The 25,820-nt window shown below is 41.3% G+C and overlaps 1 long non-coding RNA gene across 1 annotated transcript in view; it reads left to right on the top strand.

Annotated features, from left to right (window-relative positions):
• Positions 1-25,820, top strand: part of LOC118009390 — a 211,440-nt gene that overhangs the window by 23,534 nt on the left and 162,086 nt on the right. Inside the window, exon 2 of the long non-coding RNA XR_004678910.1 lies at positions 11,130-11,251. This is a non-coding gene — a long non-coding RNA (uncharacterized LOC118009390). The remainder of the gene's footprint in view (positions 1-11,129; positions 11,252-25,820) is intronic.

The following is a 25,820-nucleotide window of genomic DNA, read 5'->3' as shown; positions in this document are numbered from 1 at the left end:
CGAATATACCTTCTGCCCCTCTTTCTCTTTCTTCTTCTTCTGGGATCTCAATTATTCTAATGTTGTTTTATCTTATGGTATTGCTTATCTCTCGAATTCTGCCCTCGTGATCCAGTAATTGTTTATCTCTCTTTTTCTCAGCTTCTTTATTTTCCATCATTTGGTCTTCTATATCACTGATTCTCTCTTCTGCCTCATTTATCCTAGCAGTTAGCGCCCCCATATTTGATTGCACCTCATTAATAGCCTTTTTGATTTTGACTTGGTTAGATTTTAGTTCTTTTACTTCTCCAGAAAGGGTTTCTTTAATAACTTCCATGCTTTTTTCAAGCCCAGCTTGAAAGATGACTTTAAAGTATCTTTAAAGTCATGATTCTGAACTCTAGATCGGACATCGTACTAATGTCCATATTGAGTAGGTCCCTGGCAGTCGGTACTACCTCTTGTTCTTTTTGTTGAGGTGATTTTTTCCGTCTTGTCATTTTGTCCAGAGGAGAATAGATGAATGAGAGAACAAAATGCTAACAAGGTAACAACGTCCCCAGAAAATATACTCTAAACAAATCAAAAAAGACCTGAAGCTGGGGGAAAAGAAAGGGAAAGAAAGAAAAAAGAAAAAGAAAAAAAGATAAAAGCAAACAAAAACAGAACAAAACAAAAAAAAAAACAGAATATGATCAAATATGATCAGGCTGGTGCATAGCTCAGTGCCACACACTAGATTTTGCGTGTATTTTGGTCTGTTAGAAGAAAGTGCCTCCCAAAATTTAAAAAAAAGAAAAACATATATGTACAAAAATAAGGGTTGATATGATGAAGGGATGGAATATGACTGTAAAGATGAAAATTATAAAAAATTTTATAAAAGGGGGGCGCCTGGGTGGCTCAGTTGGTTAAGCAACTGCCTTCGGCTCAGGTCATGATCCTGGAGTCCCGGGATTGAGTCCCGCATCAGGCTCCCTGCTCGGCGGGGAGTCTGCTTCTCCCTCTGACCCTCCCCCTCTCATGCTCTCTCTCTCTCTCTCTCATTCTTGCTCTCAAATAAATAAATAAAATCTTTAAAAAAAATTTTTTTTATAAAAGAAATTGATATGTTGTTTGAAAAAAGAAAGAAGAGGATTTAAAAAAAAAAAGGGGTAGAGAATGTGATCAGGCAGGAGACTAGAACAGAGCCATACACTAGAGACTTAGGGTATATTTTGATCTTTTAGCAGAAACTGTATCTCAAAATTTTAAAGAGAGAACAACTTATATATATATGCCCCAAATAAGGGTAACTACTATGAAGAGATAGAATATGACTCTAAAAAGGAAAAATAAAAATGTTTTTTAAAAAAGGGATTGATAAGATGTTGCTTGAAAAATGGAAAAAGAAAAATTCAAAAAAAAAAAAAAGAACTTTGAAAGACTAAAGAATCATGGTAAAAAAGCCATGGATTCTGGGGCGCCTGGGTGGCTCAGTCATTAAGTGTCTGCCTTCGGCTCAGGTCATGATCCCAGGGTCCTGGGATCGAGCTCTGCATCGGGCTCCCTGCTCAGCGGGAAGCCTGCTTCTCTCTCTCCCACTCCCCCTGCTTGTGTTCCCTCTCTCGCTGTGTCTCCCTCTGTCAAATAAATCAATAAAATCTTTAAAAAAAAAAAAAAGCCATGGATTCTATGTGCAGTATTCCCCTAGCGCTGGAGTTCTGCCATTCTCATTGATTGGTAAACTTGTCTTGGCTGGCTGTTCTCGCTGATCTTCTGGGGGAGGGGCCTGTTGCCGTGGTTCCCAAATGTCTTTGCCAGAGGCGGAATTGCCCCACCCTTGCCCGGTCTGGGCTAAGTAATCTGCTCGGGTTTGCTCTTGGGAGCTTTTGTTCCCTGAAAGCTGTCCGTACAGCTTTGGAGGCCGAGAATGAAAATGGCGGCCTCCCAATCTCCACCCCGGAGGAGCTGAGAGCTCGGGTCCCCGCTCCTCAGTGCACCGCCAGAGAAAAGCAGTCAGTCACTCCCATCTCCCCAGTCTCTGGCCGCACTCCGTGCTCACCCGGCCTGTGACCGAGCATTTCTATCTCTGGCACCCAACCCCGTGTGGAGTCTCCAAACCCAGCAGATCCCTGCGGTGAGCTCCCATGCTGCTCCTCCCGGGGGAGGAAGGGGAGTCTCCCCGGATCTGTCGCTTGTTGGGTCCCTGCTGAAGGAGCAGTGGCCCGACTGTGCCATGGATCACGGTTTATGCCAACCCCAAGCTGAGAGCCCGCTCCTCGGCTCTGTCTCTGCAGCCGACTTCCCCGCTCTGATACCTGGGAGCTCTGCCGCACTCAGGCACTCCCGGTCTTTCTGTGACCCTGAGGGTCCTGAGACCACACTGTCCCACGAGGGTTCCACCCCCCGCTTAGCCACTGGAGCGACGTCCCTCAGCGGAGCCGACTTCTAAAAGTTCTGATTTTGTGCTCCTCGGCTCTATCACTTGCCAGTAGGGGCCGATGGAGGCCCCATCCCCCCGCAGTCTATCCTCCCGAATATCGCCTCAGATTCACTTCCCCACACGTCCTGCCTTCCAGAAAGTGGTCATTGTTCTGTTCAGAGAATTGTTGCTATTCTTTTCTTTGATCTCCTTTTGAGTTTGTAGGTGTTCAGAATGGTTTGATCCCTATCCAGCTGAATTCCTGAGACCAGATGAAATCCAGGTCTCCTACTCCTCCACCATCTTGCTCTGCCCCTCTTCAGGACTCTTAAAGAAATCATATTAACATAATGAACAAATAGATCACAGACTGTTTCTGTAATAAGCTTCTTGGGGGTTCTTGATACAAAGATCGCCTCAGTTTCTGCAGGGAAAGCACAGTGCTGATTACAGGTGCTCATCATCTACCTGTCCATTATCAGCCAGCTCACTCTGCTTCCCTGTTTTTATTATGATGTCTATGATAAGTTTTTAAAATGAACTTACAATTAGATGATGACCATTTATTTTGCATCTGTATGGACTTTTACCTCCTAAGCATTATTCTTTGTGTACCATCTATTCCCATTTTTTTGTGGTTATTTTAAATGACAAGTACGACTTTTAATTATAATTCTCCTCTCCATGTTGCTGGTTGCCCTAGTTCCTGAATCTAACTATTTTAAGGGAAAGGGGAAGTTTTCATTTCAAAAGCCAGGTTCAAACTATTCTTGTTTATTGGCACAAAGTCTAATAAAAACAAAATACACTCTGCATGTTCCTTCTTTAAACCACCAGCTCCAGAACTCTTGAACAGAGAGAATAATTCAGTCTCAAGAGTTCATTTTAAAAAGGGGGGGGGCTAATTTATAACCAGTATTCTAAGATTTTATGGTAATGGGTTTGATTTTGTTATCAAGAGCAATTTCGATTCTTTTTTTAAAATTTATTTATTTATTTTTTATTATTATGTTATGTTAATCACCATACATTACATCATTAGTTTTTGATGTAGTGTTCCATGATTCATTGTTTGTGTATAACACCCAGTGCTCCATTCAGTACGTGCCCTCTTTAATACCCATCACCAGGCTAACCCATCCTCCCACCCCCCTCCCCTCTAGAACTCTCAGTTTGTTTCTCAGAGTCCCTAGTCTCTCATGGTTTGTCTCCCCCTCAGATTCCCCCCCTTCATTCTTATTTTCCTGCTATCTTTTTTTTTTTTTACATATAATGTATTATTTGTTTCAGAGGTAATTTCTATTAATTCTAAAACACTTTCCTCATACGACTGAGATTGTTCCTCAATCTGCCTCATACTAATACTAAAGACTGACAGATAACTGGAGAGGGTACAGCCATGTAATACTAGCAGCGCACACCGATGGACCTCTGGCTGGGCAGAAAGTTCTCTTAGAAGATGACCGTTCCATACAAACCGCTGATGGACAGCTGCTGGAAAGTATGGGTCAAATCATATGTTGTTAAGAAGTAAAACCCATCCACATTCAGGACGTGGTTTATCATCGCTAGGAAAGGGCTTTATTATCTTGTAACTGAATATCAGTTAAGTGCAACATCATTTTATAAGAAAGGATGTCAAAATCTGTTGCTTTCTAGATTACGTGATTGAAGAATTCATCTATTTTAGTCTTTTTGGTAATAACGATTAGATAATTACCTGCCACCAGATGGATTGTGTCCAATATACCGAATATTGGTCTTGTAACAGCTGAAGGAGGAATATCTTTCTTGACTGACAGGGTAACTTCTGTGGACATGCGGTCTATGGCAAGTACGTCATCCACTCCATCATCACAGGCTTCCACTACTCAAGTCAAAAAGTGGGACAGAAGTCATGAACAGACACTTCTCCAAAGAAGACATACAAATGGCTAACAGACACATGAAAAAATGTTCATCATCATTAGCCATCAGAGAAATTCAAATCAAAACCACATTGAGATACCACCTTACACCAGTTAGAATGGCAAAAATTGACAAGGCAAGAAACAACAAATGTTGGAGAGATTGTGGAGAAAGGGGAACCCTCTTACACTGTTGGTGGGAATGCAAGTTGGTACAGCCACTTTGGAAAACAGCATGGAGAAACCTTAAAAAGTTAAAAATAGAGGCACCCAGTGACCCAGCAATTACATGACTGGGTATTTACCCCAAAGATACAGAGGTAGTGAAAAGAAGGGCCATATGCACCCCAATGTTCATAGCAGCAACGTCTGCAATAACCAAACTGGAAAGAGCCGAGATGCCCTTCAACAGATGAATGGATAAAGAAGATGTGGTCCATATATACAATGGAATATTACTCAGCCATCAGAAAAGATGAATACCCAACTTTTACATCCACATGGATGGGACGAGGAGATTATGCTAAGTGAAACAAGTCAAGCAGAGAAAGTCAATTATCATATGGTTTCACTTATTTGTGGAACATAAGGAATAGCATGGAGGACATTAGGAGAAAAGGGAGAAATGAAAGGATGGAAATCAGAGGGGGAGACGAACCATGAGAGACTATGGACTCTGAGAAACAAATTGAGGGTCTTAGAGGGGGGAGGGGAAGGGGATGGGTTAGCCTGGTGATGGGTATTAAGGAGGGCACATACTGCATGGAGCACTGGGTGTTATGCGCAAACAATGAATCATAGAACACTGCATCAGAAACTAATGATGTACTGTATGGTGACTAACATAGTATAATAAAAAAAAATAAAAAATAAAATCTTTCAGGTGTGACATGCAGCTTCAGCCGCTTGTAAGTTGTTGCCATTGTGCACCACTAGCTCCTTCTTCCTCTTTCAGCCTGCCCTGTCCTGCGCCACCACCTTGGCCCTAGAATTCTCATTTTTAAAAATGTTTCAGTTCTTTGTTGAAATTCTCAATCTTATTTTTTATCTTCTTGAACACATTAGGTAAAATTATTTTTAAGTATCTGGTAACACATTTATCTTCTTGAACACATTAGGTAAAATTATTTTTAAGTATCTGTCTGGTAACTATTTTATTATTCCCTATTGATCTGCTTATGTTATGTATTATTTCCCTTTAAGTTTGTTCACATTACCTTGTCTTTGTGTATGACTGATTATTTTTGGTGGAGCACTAGTCTTTACTCATGAAAAAATGTAGGAATAATTTGAGGCGTAGGATAATTTTATCTTCCTCTGGAGAGGATCTACATTTGTTTTCTGGCAAGAGATCCGGGGCTTTAGCCACCCCAGACTACCTTGGTTCAGATTCAGGGATTGAGGTGGATCAGTGTTGGGCTTCAGTCTCTGTAAGGTCCAGTTTATTCCTAAGTCATCTTTACTCTTAGGGTATATTCCTTTTGTGAATATTGAAATCTCTGGGCTCTAATAATTGTCTCTTTACTACACAAGGCTGTCAAACTGCTTATTATCTTCGCAGCCATATCTTTAAATAGTAACAGACACCCTTAGAAGGAAAGCATCTCCAGATGTGTGTCTCACTTAATGGAGTTTTCTTTTTTCCACAGGTCTGGTCCTCTAATTCCTCATTATTTTGTTAGTTCTCCAAATACTTTGAGTATATATCTGTTATAGGTTTCCAGCTTTTCAAGTTGTCCTCAGTGGGAGGATATTTCTAATGACATACTACTCTACCATTGTCAAAAGGAGAAGTTCTTTTTTTTTTTTTTCCTGTTAAAAATCTTTTCTGGGTTTTGTAGCAATTCTCCATCGATATTTGTGGCCATCTGACATTGCTTGTCTACTTTGTCTGCTTATGTCTGGCTACTGTTTCCCTTAAGTGCATATTTTTCTGTGTTTCTATGTATAATATATGTTATCATTCCCTCAACAGTTGAATCAGACTCTGAGCTTCTTTGTAGAGTTTACAACTAGCAGAAAGGTAGTGGAAGGCACAGCAGGGCTACTGTCAGCAGGGATCCAACGGTAAACAAACTGGAGAAAATCTTTAACCTTCTGCTGAAGCTTCAGAGGAAGCTTCTTGCTGCCAGGTCTCCTCTGATCACAGTCTTAAAGATTTTCAAGATTCCCTTCTAGTTGCACTGGGATGGGAAGGATGTAACTCTATGAGCAATAGGTAGTGACTCTCCCCAAAAGGATTCACAGGCCTCTGCCAGCTAACCTACCTCAGAGAACCATGAGATCTCAGACTTAGATCCTGGTATATGAAAGAGAAGTAAGTCCTTGATTCTATGGCTACTTCCTTAGCTCTTAGCAGGCCCTTAGGGAGGTGGTGTTTATCGCTAGCTTTCTGCCCTGACTCTCTGGGAGAATCCTTGGCCTCAGTGGCACCATAGGCTGCCAGCACTCTGCCCTGGCTTCTCTCTTACTCCAGAGAGGGAGTTGTTCTGAAGTCCCTTTCTTCTCAGAGCCCTTCTCCCCTTTGTGAGTCTACTTTTATGGTTCCAGCTCTTTATCTCATGATGAAATATGAAGAACACTGGACTGGATTCTTTTAGAAGAAGAAAATGCTGATGATGGTGATGCTGATGATGGTGACAGCATTGATAATGACAATAATAGCTGGAATGATTTATTGAGCACCTATTAAGTGATAGCCACACCACTATATGCTTTATGTGTGCTGCTTCATTTAACTTTTTTCAAGAACGTCATATAAAAATGTTTTATTTCCCTTTACAACTGAAAATTGAGGCTTAGAAAGATGAGCCACTTGGGGCACCTGGGTGTCTCAGTCGGTTAAGCGTCTGCCTTCAGCTCAAGTCATGATCTCAGGGTCCTGGGATCGAGCCCCACATCCTCATCCAGCTCCCTGCCTAGGGGGAAGTCTGCTTTTCCCTCTGCCCCTCCTCCTACTCATGCTCTTTTTCACTTTCTCTCTCAAATAAATAAATAAATAAATAGATAAATAAATAAATATCTTTAAAAAAAAGAAAGATGAGCCACTTTCCTATGGCTCATATAGTTAGTAGCAATGCCAGGATTTTAACACATAGAAGGCTCCTCTTTTGATAACTCTGGTACATTTTCTAAATGCAAATTATGTACATGTGCTGTGATAAATAATTCTTCATTTGTATACTTATTTTGGTAATAGTCCTCTAAGGACATTTGTAAAATGTATTACAAACAAACACATTTAGTGTTATATTTAACTAGCCATTTAAAGACTCTTAAGTCTGAAATGTAAAGATAATCTTAAAAATTTGGCATCTGTTATTGCAGACTTTTCATTTCTTCTCTCCCACTACCTAGCTGTAGAAATATGGGAGAATTGCATGACATTTCTATAGGTCTGCTTCTCAACTGTATAATGAAAAACGGGAGGGCCCCTGGGTGGCTCAGTTGGTTAAGCGACTGCCTTCGGCTCAGGTCATGATCCTGGAGTCCCGGGATCGAGTCCCATATCGGGCTCCTTGCTCAGAAGGGAGTCTGCTTCTCCCTCTGACCCTCCCCCCTCTCATGTGCTCTCTCTCTCTCATTCTCTCTCTCAAATAAATAAATAAAATCTTTTAAAAAAAAAGAAAAAGAAAAAGGGGAGCTTAAATTATCTCTTACTCCTTGAATTCAAAGACTTTTTACATTCTTAAAAATATATAAATCAAATGACTTTTAAAAACAATTAAGAAAGCTATTTTGTAAACTCTTTAGTCAAGTAGAATTTCCCCCTTTATTTTTAAATCGAATTGTCATATTTTGCATATATGTGGTTTGCTTTAAACAAGATATAAATTTTCTTAGGTAGATTTTAGATGTTGGGGAAAATGTATGTGGCAGACACTATTAGCAGCTTTTCTTCTATCTATCCATTCTGTCTATCTCATTAATAGAAGCTAATTTATTTAACTTATAATTGAGATATAATTGACATAAAACTGTAAGGTTAAGTTGTACAGTGTGTTGATCTGATAAACTTACAGGTCACAATATAATTACTACCATAGTGATAGCTGACAGCTCCATCACATTACATAATTATCCTCTGTGTGTCTGTGTGATCCCCAGAATCCATTCATTTTCTAACTGTAAGTTTGTGCTCTTTGGCCACCATCTCCCCAGTTCCTCTATCCTGCAGCCCCTGGTAACCACCATTCTACTCTCTGCTAATAGAAACTAATTTAGTTCAGCATGGCAATGTGCCCAGCTATAAATTCTAGCTTCATCATCACACATGAAATGAATGAACATGTGGCACAGTACTATGGCCAATGAAATAGAAAGTATAACATTGTAATAACTTTGTATAGTAACAGATGGTAACTAGACTTTTCATTAGGGATCATTTTGAAATGTGTAAAAATATAGAATCACTTTGATGTATACCTGAAACAAATAGGATATTGTATGTCAATTATACTTTAATTAAAAAAATAATAAATAATAAATTGCCCATATCTAGTCAATACATACATACATAGATACATAAAGTGACAGTTTCTGGGAAGTGTTTGCTTTCCAGATTTAGATACCCCCCCTTCTTTCTTGCCCCTTCTTCCTTCCTACCTGGAACGCCAATAAAGGCTTACAGGAGAAGTAGCTGTCTTGCAACCAACTATAGATAAAAGCCATATGGTAAGGGTGGCAGGGCAGAAAGAAAGAAACTTGGTCCTTGATGGCCCTAGGGACCATCTGAATGGTCGACCTCCAAATTTTTCTGTTACATGAGTGAATAAAGCACCATATTTTAAGTCACCAATAGTAGGGTTTTGCTGCCAAAGGAGTTCATAGCTGGTAAAGCAGGTATTGATTTTAGTCTACAATAGTAGAATGAGATATAAGGCACACAACCCTTTTTGTTCTCAATCAAATTTAATCTGCTCTGAGTGTCCACTTACTTGGTTGGTGGGAAATTCATCCTCAGTCATTTTTGCAATTTCTGTTCTGTCCTCTCAAGAATGCCAGATTTATGAGATACTTAAAAAACACAAAAACAAGGAAAATGACAGATCCTTAGTCCACAGTGACTATATTCACTGAACATTTATTTACCTATTTTCCAGGCAGTGTAGGAAGAAAGATAATACACAATGAAAACACTGGTAGCTACAAATGTGTTGCTGGGCACTCAGCTCCAGGCAGACTTGGGGACACCCACCATGTCAAAGATTTGCCTGTGAGATGTTTGGCCCCTGGTCTCCTGACCAAGGTACAGAGCCCCAGGTTCAGGTATCCTTCAGTCTCCCAGAGCACCACCTGGTTGCCCCCACTAGGGAAAATGTGTAAAACCCTATCCCTGTATTCCGTCTTACGACTCTAAACCTTCTAAGCGTCCAAGAGCTTCTGCTTTGTCCACTTCAAACATTTCCTGCAACTCCTCCCTCTATAGAAGGGACCCAGCTTAATTTTCAAGATAATAGCAAACACTGTTGTGCTCTCCCAGTTGTACAAACAAGGAAACTGAGGCACCGAGGCCAAGGCTAAAGTCACCCAGCTAATAAGTAGCAGAGAAGTGTGGGTGCAGATGGCCTGGTTTCCATCCCTGCCTCTAACCATGTATTGGGCTTCTCTCTGTGTATGACACGAAGTCTTCTCACTTCTGCTCAACCCCGGGTATGGGTAAACATGTTCCATGATCTTCCTTTCCTGTGTGTGATGAAGGAAGCGGTATTAACTCTCAGTACTTTTCTTAATAACTCACTCTGCTATATAGCCAATGAAAAAGAATATGTTACTTTAAAAAATGCATTAGCTTAAGCTCTCTGTATCTTAGTTTTCTCATAATAAGTTGGGGATAGTCATTCAACTACAACTTCGCCTCTATATATTACCTCATCAAGATTCAGTGATAGGATAAAGAAGGTATTGTCTAAGAAGGTGTTTGAAATCTTCAGGGAAAAAATGTGACATTATAACTAGAAAATTGATACAACAGCAGGTACTGTAACTAGTAAAATGAATTTTAGCTTGGTATCCCTAGATGCTCCCTATTCAATTCTTAGTAAAATATATTTCAATCTAGAAGAAAATAGGGACCCTGCCAACTGTTATTAATGCTTGTTGCCTTTTAATTGAAGCGCATTCTTGGAAAATGTCATATGTATCTGGGGAAATATAATGCATTCAGCATAAGAATAAATCTTTTTTGGAGTGAGTTACATCCAGGGATTTTTTTTTTTTTCACTTTTCAGTCATTCCACAATCTCTCTGCTTTATCAACTCCTTTTTTTTTGCTAAGCGGTGATGGTAATGCATACATTTGCCTTTTCCAGTAAATCATCCTTTTGTAATTTGGCTTTCTTTCAATCTCAGATTTCCATCAGAAGGGTTTTACCTCGAGGCATATTGCAACCAATTTCCCTCGTAATTAATGCCATATCTGCCTCAGAGTCCATTTTAGCTCCCAAATGAAAATTGATGAGGCAGCCAACCACAAATAAAGATCACATACCACTGATTAAACTCTCAGTCTAGTTTCCAGACTATCACCTTATAGTGCTGCATCATAACCAGAGGGGGAGTTTTCTGGTCTTTTACAATGTATATTGCTCATAGTTAGTGTCCATAAATTGCCATTAGCAGACGAGGAGAGGGATTTGATATGACCCCTATCAAATTCTACCAGTAAGACTAATGATTAAAGAGGTTTGTGTTACAGGGACCGAGATGCCACAGCACATGAAAAAAACAAAACAAAACAAAACAACTGTCTAGGCTTGATAAAACGAGCCACAAACTGTGACAAAAAATCTCTAGGAAAAGAAAAACTACTCACATAGGTGTTTTTTCTCATCCAGGTGGAATGTGGATGGTTGAGCTGCTCCATGCTGCCTAGGGAACATGGAGACCAAATCCTCTACCCACCAGCCTTCAACTCCAGACTTCAGGGTGGGAGTGGGATTGGAGACTGGTGTTTGAGGTGAGTATTCACCACAGGGTCGGAGCAAGAATGCATTCTCTCATTCATTCCATTCATTCATTCATTCACTCACTCACTCAGTGTTTTCCAGGGATTGTGAAAAGCATGGGAACACATAATGAAAAAGATACCAGGTCTGTTCTGGTGGAGCTGATACTCTAAGGGTGGGGAGATGGAGGGGATAAGTAACCAGATCATTCAATCCAGGGGATTAAATGCTAAAGGGGAAGTAAGCATGAGGTACTAGTCAAGTATGTAGGTGTGTGTGTGTGTGAAGGCTTCCTGGAAGGGGTCACTAGAACTCTCAACAGATGAGGATAGTTAGCCAGGTGAAGAATAGGGACAGGGTGGGGCATTCAAGGTAGTGGAAACAATTTGAGCCACGTATGGGATGGACAGACAGTATGACTTGTTTGGTAGCTTTGAAGTTAACCATAGCTGGAACAAAGGTGTGAGGAGAATTTTGTGGAGAAAAAGAAGACTAGAGGAAGGCTGGCAAATGTTCTCCTCTGAAAAATCCCACTGACCATCAGGTGGATAAAGGAGCATTATGAAAACATATATATGTATGTGAATATACCTATGTAAATTTATCTATAAATGCATTACTTATTCAATCAGTGTGTGTACTTGTTGTTTGGGTATCATTTTGAAATATTTTTGAGAAGGTCATTTAAAAAATTGAGGACAACGGTAGATATGAACCCCATCGCCAAGAGACTGTCTTTGACACTCTCAAGCAGATACTTTATGTCCAGTTTGAGTGACCTGACTTTGGTTTATCTCACTAATATCCATAGCCACCCCTAAAGTAATGGCAAGTGTCTTCTGAGATAAGAAATTCCAGAGCTTTTTCCTATTACAGAACAACCTGTATCATTGGGGACCTCAATCACATTGACTTACTGAATTAAAAAGGTTGACCTGTCCACTTTTCAAAGGCTCAGCTACCCCGTGCAGTTTTCTAGCTGCCTGTGACCACCGAGTAGCACAGTGTGTAGAAGGCTGTCACGGCAGTCCAAGGGAGGGAACCATGTGGCCTGCTTGTCAGGTATGTCCCGCAGAATCAGCAGATATTCAAATAAGCGGCCTGGTTCAAAAAAATAAATTGAAAACAAAAATACACATTGAAAAATGGCTTCATACTATTGGCTATGCTTGCACTTTTTAAAAAGCTGTTTTGGTTTTACCAATTTATTTTAGGCCACAAACATCATGTCTCAAAAATGATAAGCTAATTTTGTAGCTGTTATAATTCTTTAAAACTGATGATGATGATGATGATGATGGTAGTTACTTGTACAGTCACCTGCCCAAGACAAATCCCAAGAGAAGAAAACAAACAGAATCAAGTGGAGAGATTTGTCTTTGCCCAAGTTTTTCTGAACTAGAAATTTCTAAAGGTGTTTTATGTGGCATGCTGCACTGTGTGCAGTTTTTAGCTTTTAAACTTCAGGGACATCAAAGTATTGGAAGAGATTCAAAGAAAGATAATAAAACTCTTCTGAGGCTGCCCTACAAAATTGGGCTAACTGCCCGAGAGAGAACAGTGCTGTTGAATCAGCCCTTGCTAAGGAAGCTGCCACCCTGGGCCGCTGAGCCCCTCTGTCTCCTCCATGGGACAAGGGCTGAGACCGTTATTCACTGCCTGGCTGGCCTCAAGGCGGCTGGCACACGTCAGAAGAAGAGTAAGGGCAGCACATGCTCAGAGCTCAGAGCCATGCTGGGGGGTTGCCTCAGAGAGGGTTTAACTGCAGGTTTGCCGTGGAGTCCTCAAACAATTACAAGAGGGGGGGATGTCTCAGGATCTAGATCCTGATCCGAGACTAGATTAATGAGTGCTATGACTGCTTCAGAACAATGCGTGCCTTCTCAGACACACTGGATTCCCACATCACCTGCCATTAGTTCTACATTGTAAAGAAGTGTCTCTAGTTGCATTCTTGAGAGCAGTCTCCGCCCAGGAGGGGGTATAGACCTTGACACTAGGTTTAGCCCCTCACACAGATGATGTGAAAGTGAAGAGAAGGCAGATGGGAAGGAAACCTAGGTTCACTGAGTTTCCATGACATGCCAGGCACTGAGCTCAAGGTCCTGTGCCTGTTCCTTTATTCAGTCCTCGGAGGTATTCTATGATCTGCACTTTAGTAACCCCTTGCTGGCTCATCCTGCTAAGGTGATAAGCCTATGGCCACCCAGAGAGTAAATGGTGGACCTCAGGTCACACACACCTGGATCTATCTTGCTCCTAAGCCCATGCTACTTTCATTATGTCACATTTCTTTTCAAGGACATAGACTATTATGGAAACAAACACAACAGACTTACGTGTTCCATATCCAAAAAGTACTAATCCTTCTTCGGTGGCCCCTGCTTTATTTACTTATTTGTAAATAAGTAAATAAAGGATGATGACCAGAAAAATGAGCAAACAGAAACTTCCAGGTTCTACTGCATGCCTATTTTTCTTAAATATCTCAGTCACGAGAAAAGGATCTATTTAAAAATCTTATTCTAACTAGTTTCTGTCTGAGGACAGGTTATTCAGAAGTTTTCTGGATTTCCAGCATTTCTACATTTTGTTCATTAGGTCATATGGATATTTTATGATTTTGTGATTGCCAGTAAACTCTTAATAAAAATGAACCTGTCACCTTTGGAGCCCTTTGATGTACCCAAGACTAGATTTCAGAGGCCAACTGGGAATCTCGGTAAATCCCTGTCTTCTCCCATTTTAACAAGGAACCAAAAGAACTTAGAGTTGGTTCAAACATGACTAAGATCCATTGACTCAATATTCCCATCAGGAATCTCAGATACTTCAGTTGCCCTTGTTAGTTTCCCATGTCTCTTTACTACTGCACCACCTAAAAAGTTTAGGATTGGAGCACATAGAGATAGAGACCAAGGACAGAGGATGTCAAGTTCCTCAGGTACTTGAGGTTAGAATTCTTTCTTAACCCCTACCCGTGATCCCCTATGTGGAGAAATGCCATAGCAGAGGTAGCTGGAAAGTTACCTCCTTACACATCCTCCTGCAGTCTCTTACATATATATTCAGGATCTCTCAACCCACCAGAACAATGGCAAACTAGGGAGGAAAAGGAGGTAAGAGATAAAGATACAAAGGCTGAATAATAAAATGGATGAGTCAGTCAAGCAGAAGAAAAGAACATAGTCGTAGGCTGGCAAAGGTTATAATTACCACGCTCCGTGAGTGTCAGTTCCAACAAGTACCGGGAAAGCAGAGCTAGAGGAGAGAATAGCAGAGGGCAAGGTTAAGGTGGGGGTGACATGGACAAGGGAAAGGGAAATGAGGCCAAGTCATTAGGGATGAATCAAAAGAAACAGAACCTGTGACAGCAGAGAGCATTGATCAGGAGCAGCAAGACTGCAACAAAATGAGAAAAGGAATGAATTGTCTGTGAACATTGAGTTTAGGGGCAAACCAGACATAAATCCCAATGGCTCCTGAGGTTGACATCACTGGATTATAGCAGAGTACATATGTCATTGATGCTTAGAATGATGAGGCTGCACGATCGAAAACTTTTTTTTTTTTTTTAAAGTAGTTTCCATGCCCAGCGTGGAGCCCAATGCGGGGCCTGAACTTACAATCCTGAGCTCAAGACCTGAGCTGACACCAAGAGTCAGACGCTTAAGGGACTGAGTCACCCAGGCACCCCTATTGAGAACATATTAAAATATGAATGTATTTTATGGAAGACTGCAGAGACATATAATAAATTTTAGAAGGATTTTCATAAAATATAGTTGAATTTAAGTTTTATCAGTGAATGCATAAACAATTTAACTATTTGCAAGTATAACCAGTTCCTAACCATCCTAGGTAACCTAAAGCATAGACAAAGAGATCACTTGCCACATTTCTAAAAGCACAGAAATGGAAAGAAAATGGATTACTGTTGCTAGATCATGGCATCCATTAGGGAAAGGTGGCGAGGTGGTGTGGAATTGCAAGATCTGAGTGTGCCAGGATATTTTAGTAATAACGTTCTGGCAGGGTACTCAGGAACTTGCATTGGGAGAAGATCCGGAGTAAGGCAAGTTCAACGCTTATCTCAGATACAAAATTTAGGGGATACGGAAACCTCCGATGATCAAGATAAATAATATTTTGATGGAATATTTTTACAAATCAAAATTAATGCAAAAATCCCATGATGAACAAAATATCAAACTTTTAAACGAAGACAGAATCAGCAGTGACATTGAAAACATCCAAGACAGGCTGGGTGAACCAGAGAGATAGATGTTTAGGAGGAAGGACAAGTGGCTGATGCGGTGTGCTAAAAGAGTGAGACAGGGGAGTCAAGGACAAAGCCCAAGTTTATGACTCATGTGGCATGTCAGTCACTGACTTAGGGGTTTCAGAGGAGTACATTTGGGGGAGGGTGATGATGAGTTCTGCTATGAGTTTGTCACATATGAGGTGTACAGGGGCCATCACATGGAGGAAATCCAGCCAATGACTGGAAATATGGGCTGGTACTTGCAGAGGAGTCTGGGCTGGCTATAGAGAAAGAGGCTTTCTCACATGTAGATGCTACTGGAAGCCAGTGCATAGGTGAGCCTGCCCAGGGAGCAGGTGTATAGACAGAAGAGACAGATGAATGCACTGAACATAATAATAAAAAGCAATAGTAACATTTATTGAGGTTTACTATGTGCTTGCCACTCTTCTGAGTTGTTTACAAGCAGTATCTAATCAAATCCTCTCAGCAGCTCTAAAAGATCTATGCTATTATTATTCTCATTTTACTGATGAGGAAATGGATGCTTAGAGAAGTTAAGTAAGCCAGGATTTGAGCTCAGCAAGTAAATGGCAAAGCCAAGATTTAAACTCAGGAAGTCCGAAGGAAAGCCATGGGTGGGGTGGGGAGGGAGGGCAACCTGGAGAGAAGAACAAGGACTAGGGTTTGAATTCTGGCTTTGTGGTGTATGGGCTGTGTGTGATCTTGGCCAGAGGTCATCCCCCTGCAGTCTCTGTTTCTTCATCTGTAAAATGGGGATAACAAAAGCTACCTCGTAGGGTTGATGGTAAGATGGGATGGGACATGTTAAGTGTGTGATGCATAGTAGGTGCACAGCAGAAGCTAGTTAACTGTTGCAATCATTAGAAACATACCAGGGTCATGGCAAACATTTCAGGGACCTTAGTGAAGAGGATATAGAGGAGAATATAATGGGAGAGGGAAAAGCAGAGCCAGGAGAGATGGGATCAAAGGGAGGAAGCACACACTGGTGTTTGGTTGGTTTGCCAGCCGTTGATGTCCTTAGCAGAAGCAGTAAATTTAGTGAAGTGGTGGTGGTGGGGTTGGGGGGAGGGGCATTAAATGATGCTGAGGAAGGAGAGCTAATGAATGTGAACAGTGCTTCCTGAAAGCATGGCTCTGAAAGGAAGGAAAAGGTGAGATGTTCCTTAAGGGAGACACAGAGGTCAGAGGAACACTCTCCCATCCAATGTATATCCCATGGTGGGGGAGAAGTTAGAGCAGTCGTGGAAAACAAAAGAAAACATCAGGCCTGAAAATAGTGATGACTTTCTACTTAAACTTGAACAGTCGTTGAACACATTCAAAAATGCTTTTATATCCGATGTAACATGGAGCCTTCAGAACAATCCTGTGGAGTAGATTAGGTGGGTAGAATCCCCAATTTATAGATATTAAAATGAAGACGTGGAAGATTAGAGGTAAATTAAACGATTGTCAATGCGGAAAGATTGAGAGACTTCCTCTTCACCCTAGCTGGTGTGCAGAGTGGAGGTAATGGGCTGATTCTCTAACAGCCACTAGAGGGGCTGGAGGAGTTGCAGGAGAGGGCTACTAGCAGAAGGGGTGCACTCCGTGTAGGCGAAAATGCATGGGAGGGAGGAAGTGAGTGAGACAGAAGAGACCTTTAGCTACCCCCCACACACAAAGTCTAAACCTTGAGAGAAAGGTCTGAAAAGGATTGTACAGTTTAACTTTGCATTAAGAATATACTAAGACTTTTTTGGAATTGTCTTAAGACATTGAGAAAATATTGAAATTGTTTGCAGTGGTTTTTTTTGGAACCCTGGGCACATGGAGTACGGTGATATTTTCTTTTGTAGAAAAGAAGAAAGAACAAAGATGGAAAGAAGAGGAAGTGAGTGGAAAGATAAGGGTTTTAGGAGAAGTTGAGGTTTCAGAGAAAAGACTTAGAACTTAGAGAAAGTGGTTGAAAGTGAATAGAGATGGACTGAGGTCAAATTCTGGGAGAGAAAATCTACACTGAATTTAAAGGGAAAAAGACATGGACAGAAGCTGGGAAAAGTAGGATATTAGACTGAGTGCTTAAACAGTGACCCAAATAAAAGTGGTATGAAATAGATGAAAGGTTTTATTTCTCTCACACAAAAGTCTGGGTTGAAGGCAGTCTGGGAGGCTAGAGGTGCTCTATGAGGTTGAAAAGGGGGCCCAGATTCCTTCTCTCTTGTTGCTCCCACCGGTGTTGTCCTTATCTGTGCGACCAAAGTTGGCCCTCTACATCCATATTCCAACCCAGTGGAGGAGGGAAAGAGGAAGTGGGAGCTCTGAGTTTTCTTGGAAGAGCAGACACTCTGAATTGTGCACATCACTCTGGTCACACTCCATTTGCCAGAACATTGTCAGATGGCCCTACTCAGTTGCATAGGAGGTGAGGCAGTGTGGTCTCTAGGTGGGCAGTCCTGTGCCCAGCCAAAACTCAGGGGAATGTGTTACTGAAGGAAAGAAGGGAGGACTTGTAAACTGAGAACAATTAGTCTCTGGACTCGCAGTTAGATACCATAGTTAGAGAATCAGAAGATCCCAAATGAGTAAGCTTAAGTAGGTTATGTAGAGTGTGTGCACTAAGCTGAGTTCAGATTGCAGAAGGGAGGTGTGTGGGGTTTTAAGGGGAGTAAGAGAACAGTAAAGTGTGGAGAGGTGGGTACTATGTGTGTGGGATGGGACTGAGGTTCAGCGGGGCACACTCCCAGGCCCGTGACTCTGGCCTCCAAATATGCCTCTAGTTCAGGAGTCAGCAAACACTTTCTGTAAAGGGGTAGAGTAAATATTTCAGCCTTTGTGGGCCATACAGTCTCTGTCAAATCTATTCAGCCCTGCTGCTGGGGCATGAAAGCAGCCTAAACAGTGTAAGCAAATAGGTGTGGTTGTTTCACAATAAAATGTTATTCATAAAAACAGGCTCTGGGCCAGATTTGACCTGTGGCCATAGTTTGCTGACTTCTGCTCTAGTCTGTTGTTCTGAAAGTACAGTCCTCTGAACCTAGAATCTAACCCTGTCAAGCATAACAGTTCCATCTACTATTCACTAATCTATTTATTTAACTGGGTGTGTTCTAGGCTAGGCTCCGGGATATGAAGGAAAGTGAGACACAGCACCTGAACATATAGGAAATTTATTGTCTAAGGAGATACACAAGGAAATAATTGCAAAACACCAGGGTAATTTCTTTCCCTTTTCTTCCTCCCTCCCTCCCTCCCTCCTTCCCTCCCTCTCTCCTTCCAGCTACTACTCACTAATCTATTTATTTAATTGTGTGTGTTCTACACTAGGCTCTGGGATATGAAGGAAAGTGAGACACAGTGCCTGAACATATAGGAAAGTTATTGTCTAAGAAGACAAGTCCTTCCTATTTTCCTTCCTTCTTTTCTTTTCTTTTCTTTCTTCTTTTTAACTGAAGTATAACATACAGTGTTCATTAGTTTCAGGTATACAATATAATGATTCAATAATTCTGTATACATTATTCAGTGCTCATCAAGATGAGTGATCCCCTTTATTTTACCCCTCCCCCCACCCACTTCCCTGGCAACTACCAGTTTGTTCACTGTATTGAAGAGTCTGTTTTGTTTTTTTTTAAAGATTTTATTTATTTGACAGAGAGAGACACAGCGAGAGAGGGAACACAAGCAGGTGGAGTGGGAGAGGGAGAAGCAGGCTTCCCGCCAAGCAGAGAGCCCGATGCGGGGCTCAATCCCAGGACCCTGGGACCATGACCTGAGCCCAAGGCAGACGCTTAACGACTGAGCCACCCAGGCACCCCTGAAGAGTCTGTTTTTTTGTCCCTTTTTTTTTGTTGTTGTTCATTTGTTTTGTTTCTTAAATTCCACATATGAAATGAAATCATATACTGGTAATTTCTGTAATAGGTGCGTGGGTCAGATTCAGTAGGAACACAAGGGAAAGAGTGCCAAAGTTTGCCTGGAGGTCAGGGAAGGCTTCTCAAGGGCTAAGCTTGAGTTGGGGCTGGAGGAAGAAGGGAAAAATCCTGGCTCACCAAAGACGGAAGGGAATTTCACTGTGTGTGTGTGTGTGTTTACAGTATGTGTACAAAAATAGCAAATGAGAGAGTTTGGCATGTTTGCGGCACCCCAAGCATTCAAGGAATGGAGAGATGAATGTTAGATTATAAAAAGCCATTTATATGTTCCAAGGAATTTTGTTTTATCTTGTAGGTAATGGGGAGCCATTGACAAAGAAAATTAACTGGGCAGTGACATTAGCAGATCTGAGTGTTAGAGAGCTCCCTCCTGTGGGAGGATGTGCCATGGGTGGAAGGGGAGCAAGACCAGAGCAGGGAAACCAGTAACTATGACTGATTATCCTATGTTTGGGCGAAGGTCAAGGAGAGCCTGAAATTAGTTGTCAGTGGTGGGAAGGGAAAGAAAGAATGGACTCAAGAGTGGGAGAAGTAGGAGTTAAGGTGATATGAATTGTTGGCTTAGTGGAAGCCAATTATGAAAGGAGAAGGAAGAATTCAGTATGACACCCAGGATTCTGGCTTGGGTAACCAAGTTCATGGTAGCACTTATCAAAACAGTAGGGATTATAGAGGACTAGGTTTGGGGAATTAGAAATGCTTCTGATACGCATTTGACATGGCTGGGAAAATCTAGGTGGACTCCACTGTGCTGATGGATGTTTATGTCTCTTCTTGGGAGAGAGTCTGGACTAGAACTACAGACCTAATCAATTAAGGTGCTTCAGTTTTAGGGTGTAATTACTCACACTTTGTTACCTTCTGGAAAACACAGTTGCAAGACTAAAATGGACAAATATAGAAGTCAGGGGAAATTAAAAAATGGATATGAGATATAGAAGCAAACCAGAATCTGCCTACACTAACAGTAGCCTTCAGATTTTGCACTGAAATTCCCTGTGACCAATACAAAGAATGAGGCCATTGCTTGAATCATGGTATCTGTAGGATAAACAATCAATTATTTAGGAGAAGCCGGTTGGTCTTGGTACTGAAATTTAAGTTTCCCATGTGATACGGTGAGCAATTTCTCCAACAACATCTCCATAAAAAATAAAATGGTTTCACTGGGTTCTTTCTTCTCTCGTTCTCAAAGGGTCACATTAAAGCAAAGTTGTGCAAGAAGGTTGTCATTCTCAACTCACTTGTCATCTTCGTAAAGTCCCTAGATCAGTAACTCTCTGAGGGTTGTGCCAGAGAGAGATCTGAACCAGCTGGAACCTATATGACATTCTGGTTGCTACAGTGGACAATATCAAGTCAACAATGGCCTTACAGACTTGTCTTAAAAAAGACAAATTTCTTCTCTTATTTTCATGAATTTTATTAACTCTTCTTTTATATACATTTAAGAGATTTCTCTGAAAGAGGTCAACATTTTAGCGCAGGTATTTTCAAGGTCACTAAGTTTAGGTCAAAAAAAATCTTTCTTGTTCAGAATGTTACAAATAGATCAACAGAATATGGCCACTCTGAGCCATTATCTGGAACATGGGAATGACTTGTCCTGGACCTTTGTTATCCGGGACTGTTTCCTGCCTCTAAAAAAAAGGGAGCTGAGTAAAGGTAGAGTCTGAAATAGAAGAGGAGCAGATTATCTCAATTAGGACATAGGTTTGTCAATTTTCTTCTCAAAAGAGCATCTCTCAAGAGTATGTTTCCTCATCTTGACTATCCAGGTTTTGTTCTTTACATTTAAGAATCAGATTGCTTATGTACACTGTGAGAATATCCTGAGTGCACTGCAGCAGTCTGCATTTATTTATAATTATCCTTCAAACTTTTATGACTGGGAGATGCTGGGAATTGAGTTGGTAAAAGGAACAAAGGAGTTAGAGGGATATGTGCATAGAATGATGCTAAGGGTGGGGCACGTAAATATAACAGTTCCACTCACATCTAGCTTAGCTTCCCAGTATCTTTCCTCATAAAATTTTTACTTCAATTTATTAAAAAATTCTAAACTTACATCTTGGATTAAAGTCTTTGATCAAAAAATGAATATGTAGTATTACAAGTTGTTATTGAGCACTTAAATAACCACCACACGGGCCAAATGATAAGATACTGACAGAGGGCGCCTGGGTGGCTCAGATGGTTAAGCGTCTGCCTTCGGCTCAGGTCATGATCCCAGGTCCTGGGATCGAGTCCCACATCGGGCTCCCGGCTCAGCGGGGAGCCTGCTTCTCCCTCTGACCCTCTCCCCTCTCATGCTGTTTCTCTCTCGCTCGCTCTCTAAAAAATAAATAAAATCTTTAAAAAAAAAAAAAAAAGATACTGACAGAATCCCAGAAGCATCCGCTATAACCAACATATCCCTTTCTGTCACCAGCTCCTCCATCCATAATAGTCATGACCCCCAAAGTGATGGTAGTGACTACGCATCCCTAAATACTAATTTTTTATACATTCTATAAATGGAATCATATCACATATATATTTTTGTCTGGTTTCTTTCACTCAGTGTTATGGTTTTTTTAAAAAAATATTTATTTATTTGCTAGAGAGAGAGAGCACAAGCAGGGGGAGTGGCAGGCAGAGGGAGAGGGAGAAGCAGGCTCCCCGCTGAGCAGGGAGCCCGACATGGGGCTTGATCCCAGGACCCTGAAATCATGCCCTGAGCTGAAGGCAGACACTTAACTGACTGAGCCACCCAGGCGCCCCTCAGTGTTATGTTTTTATAATTCACCCATGGCGGTATGTGCTATGATTCACTCATTTTCATTGCTGTGTAATATTCTACTGTCTGAATAAACTCCAATTACTTATCTATTGTGTTATTGATAGAATTGGGTTGCTTCCAATTTGGAGCTTCCCCCCCCCCCAATTTTTCCAGTCGCCCCTGCTGCTCTCCTCTTGTCATATATTTTCCAAAACATAACAGGATTAGAGACAGGAGACAATGAGACTTACCTACTAACGGTCATTATTAACTTTTTCTGGAAAATTATCTTCAACAAACTTATTTGACCAGACTTACCCTTTGATGATGTGAGACATACAGAGGTGCCAAGTAAATGGTAAAACACTAAAAATATTGAGTATGAGTTCTCTTACCGCAATTATTACACTTCTAGAACCAGTGTAATTAGTTAGCTAACATGAATATGCACACACTGTCAGGTATTAGGTGCTAATCCTCCCCAAGCCCATCAGAGTAGGAGCTCTTGTCACCATTTTACAGATGGTGACACTGAGGCACAGAGGAGCAGGCCCGTACATGCCATCACACAGCTGTTAAATGAGAGATCTAGAATGCAACCCAGATGACCAGACTCCATAACTGCCCTCACCTGTTGTACTACGTACTTTAACTAAAGGCAAACATGGGGAGAAAAGGTAGAACTTACATTTAAGGTCCGGTTCTGTTTTCAAGATCACATGATACAGACTTCCGATAGAAAACAATCATGTCAGTGCAGCCGCGATAACCTGTGTTAAGGCAGAAGAAGGATCTGTAGGTGGGCTCCCCTGCAGCTAACAGGTTAGGGCTCTTCATTTGCAGCTGGTCCTGCAGGGGCAGAGGGGCTCTGGCAGTGACCTTACGGAGCGCCCACGCAGGAGCCAACCCCGCAATCTACAGCCACAATTCCCCAGTGCCTGTGCAGAAGGTCCCCTGGGGCTGGGTCACAGCCCGAGGTTAGACGGTGTCACAAGGCTGTGTAAGGTAAACAGCAAAGACAACCTAAGCAGCGGCATTTCATTCCATACAAAATCTTCAGTGCCTTCTCCAGAACTGCCTCTTCACCAGCCATCAGGGAGTGTCTGGTGAATGATCTGGAAGAAAAAAAATATGAAACTGGTTTGATCGGCTTTATGAAACTGTATCCTTCTGCTGTTAGTGAGAATAATTAGGATGGCATTCTGAACAAAGCTCTGATTCCCCATGCTTTCCTCCTCTCTGGAAATATTTTATTCGTCAGAACCTGCTGTGGGCACGCTCATAAACAGAGACGCACATGGCCTTCCCTGCCAAAGCGTCTGTTTGTGGCGGCCCAGATACTGTCAGGAGCGTGCGACGTTGTCTTCCTGCAACCAAAAGCAAGGGCAGACAATTAAAACCCTGATTTATTTATACGTCTCCTCTCTTTCCTTCAATTGAATATCTTCTTCAGAAGAATTCTATTAATATGATTTATCACAATAAACAGCATGGTTCCTGCTTTAATTGATTTATCTTTTTCTCCATATAAAATTTTTCCTGTAACCCTATTCTGCATCAACTTCTGTTGTCTTTTTTACAGCCCCCCCCCCGTATCTTTGCTGACTTTGATAATTTCTACAGAGACTAGATTTTTTTTATACAGTCTGCATCTTAAATCATTCATTTTCTCATTTTTAAAGTGCTGATTATAATCATCCCTTAAATTTACTGAAAATTAGCATGAGTTTTAAACCATTAGTCAAAAAAGAAGAGGCTTTTTTAAAGAAAGCTCCCTGCTGTTCTTTGTGGATGAAACAGTTGACATTTTGTTAAGAGATTTTTATCTGACTTTAATTCTCTAGCTTTAATGTATTCTTCAGTTATAAATGGAATGGTTTGTCCTAAATGGAAGTGTATCTATATAAGCATAGTTATATCCAGTCTTTAAAATGGATCATTTCATTTCACACATGCTATAGAATTTTGAATTTCACCTTTACTCATCTCAATTTCTTTACTAAAAACGACTCTGTTGCTCCACAGTGGGTTGGATATATCAAATTGTGGTAGTAATTGTTCATAAGTACATATTTTATAACATGTACTAATGGAGTAATAAAATATATTGCAATAACAATATGCTCTGCCTGATAGAATTTCATCATGAGACTCCATTAACACATTCAGCTGATACCAGCTTTTGAAAACGCCTTCCATTGTGGTGGTAGGGAACTACTCTACATAAGTGAACAGAGAAAATGGGATTCAAATAGGAATTTCTAGGAAGGCTGAGTGGAATGGAAAAAAAAAGTACATGAATGAATGCTGACCAAGCGTTTTTGACATTGCTTGAAGCTGGATCGATCCTGTGGCTCCCTGGACTCTTGTAACACCCCAACCTTCCACGACTTCCAGGCCAGGCTCTGCCCTCGTGCCTGAATGACACTGCTTTGCCGAGGTCACCAACGGGTTCCTAATTGGCAACCCCGATGGCCAGATCTTAGTCTTCGTCTTCCTCAAGCAGGCATTAGCCCTTCCTTTTTCTAATTTCCCTGTTCCTTGGACTTTGTGCGGGGCTGGCTCTGCCACCTCCCTGAAGGATCCCCTTCAAGCACACCGGTTGCTAGGGCTCCATGCTGCACACCCTGCCTGTTCCCTGGGTTCTGTCTCTGCTCTCCTCCCTGCGCCCCGCCTCACCCCCCCGGGGATCTCTCCTCCTCTTGCTTCTTCACCACTCCCAGGGCTGACTTTTCACCCCATGCCAATGCCTGTGAAATGCATTGAATCCAAGTCAACTTGTCCCAAACCAGACACTATTTCACTGTTCCTCAAATCAGGTCTTCCGGGGGCCATTTGCCCTGTGCTGCTTCCTCGGGGCTCCTTGTGATCCGGAGTTGTTTCCCTGATTCTTTCCTTGTCTTCTCTGATTCATCCTGCTCAGTATTAGAAATTAGTTCTCAGGCCAAGTTCCTACTAAAAACAACTCCAGTGATTCCTTACTGTTTGCCAATTAAAGTATATTAAAGTTTCTTCATGACGAAGCTGTAATTTCTTCCTAGAGTTATTTCCCACTATAATGTATATATGCTCTCTGCACTGCCGCCAAACTTAATTGCTTGTAAACATTATAGTTAATAAATATTATTTCCACTGGCTCTCAGGTACTATAAATATGTGAACATACAAATGACTAAACAGGGGCGCCTGGGTGGCTCCGTTGGTTAAGCGACTGCCTTCGGCTCAGGTCATGATCCTGGAGTCCCGGGATCGAGTCCCGCATCGGGCTCCCTGCTCGGTGGGGAGTCTGCTTCTCCCTCTGACCCTCCCCCCTCTCATGCTCTCTATCATTCTCTCTCTCAATAAATAAAAATCATTAAAACAAACAAACAAATGACTAAACAGCATAAGAAAGATGACTTAATATAGCCCTCTAACCGTGAGATACTTAAACATAAAATTATAATTTTGAAATAATATGTAAAGTTCAAAAAAATTCTTTGCTTGTTTCAATTATGTAGATTATCTTAAGAATTATGCAAAAATCTAAAATAACTTCCTTTTTTGTGTGTATACCCTTCTCCTGTTTTGTAGGAAACAACCTGATAGCTTAACACCTGACTTTCTCTTCCCAA

This window comes from Mirounga leonina, unplaced genomic scaffold (assembly GCF_011800145.1).
Source record: "Mirounga leonina isolate KUSES-001 unplaced genomic scaffold, KU_Mleo_1.0 Mir_127, whole genome shotgun sequence".
NCBI lineage: Eukaryota > Metazoa > Chordata > Mammalia > Carnivora > Phocidae > Mirounga > Mirounga leonina.
Note: the sequence above shows the minus strand (reverse complement) of the source record. Positions and strands in the feature narration are given on the sequence as shown.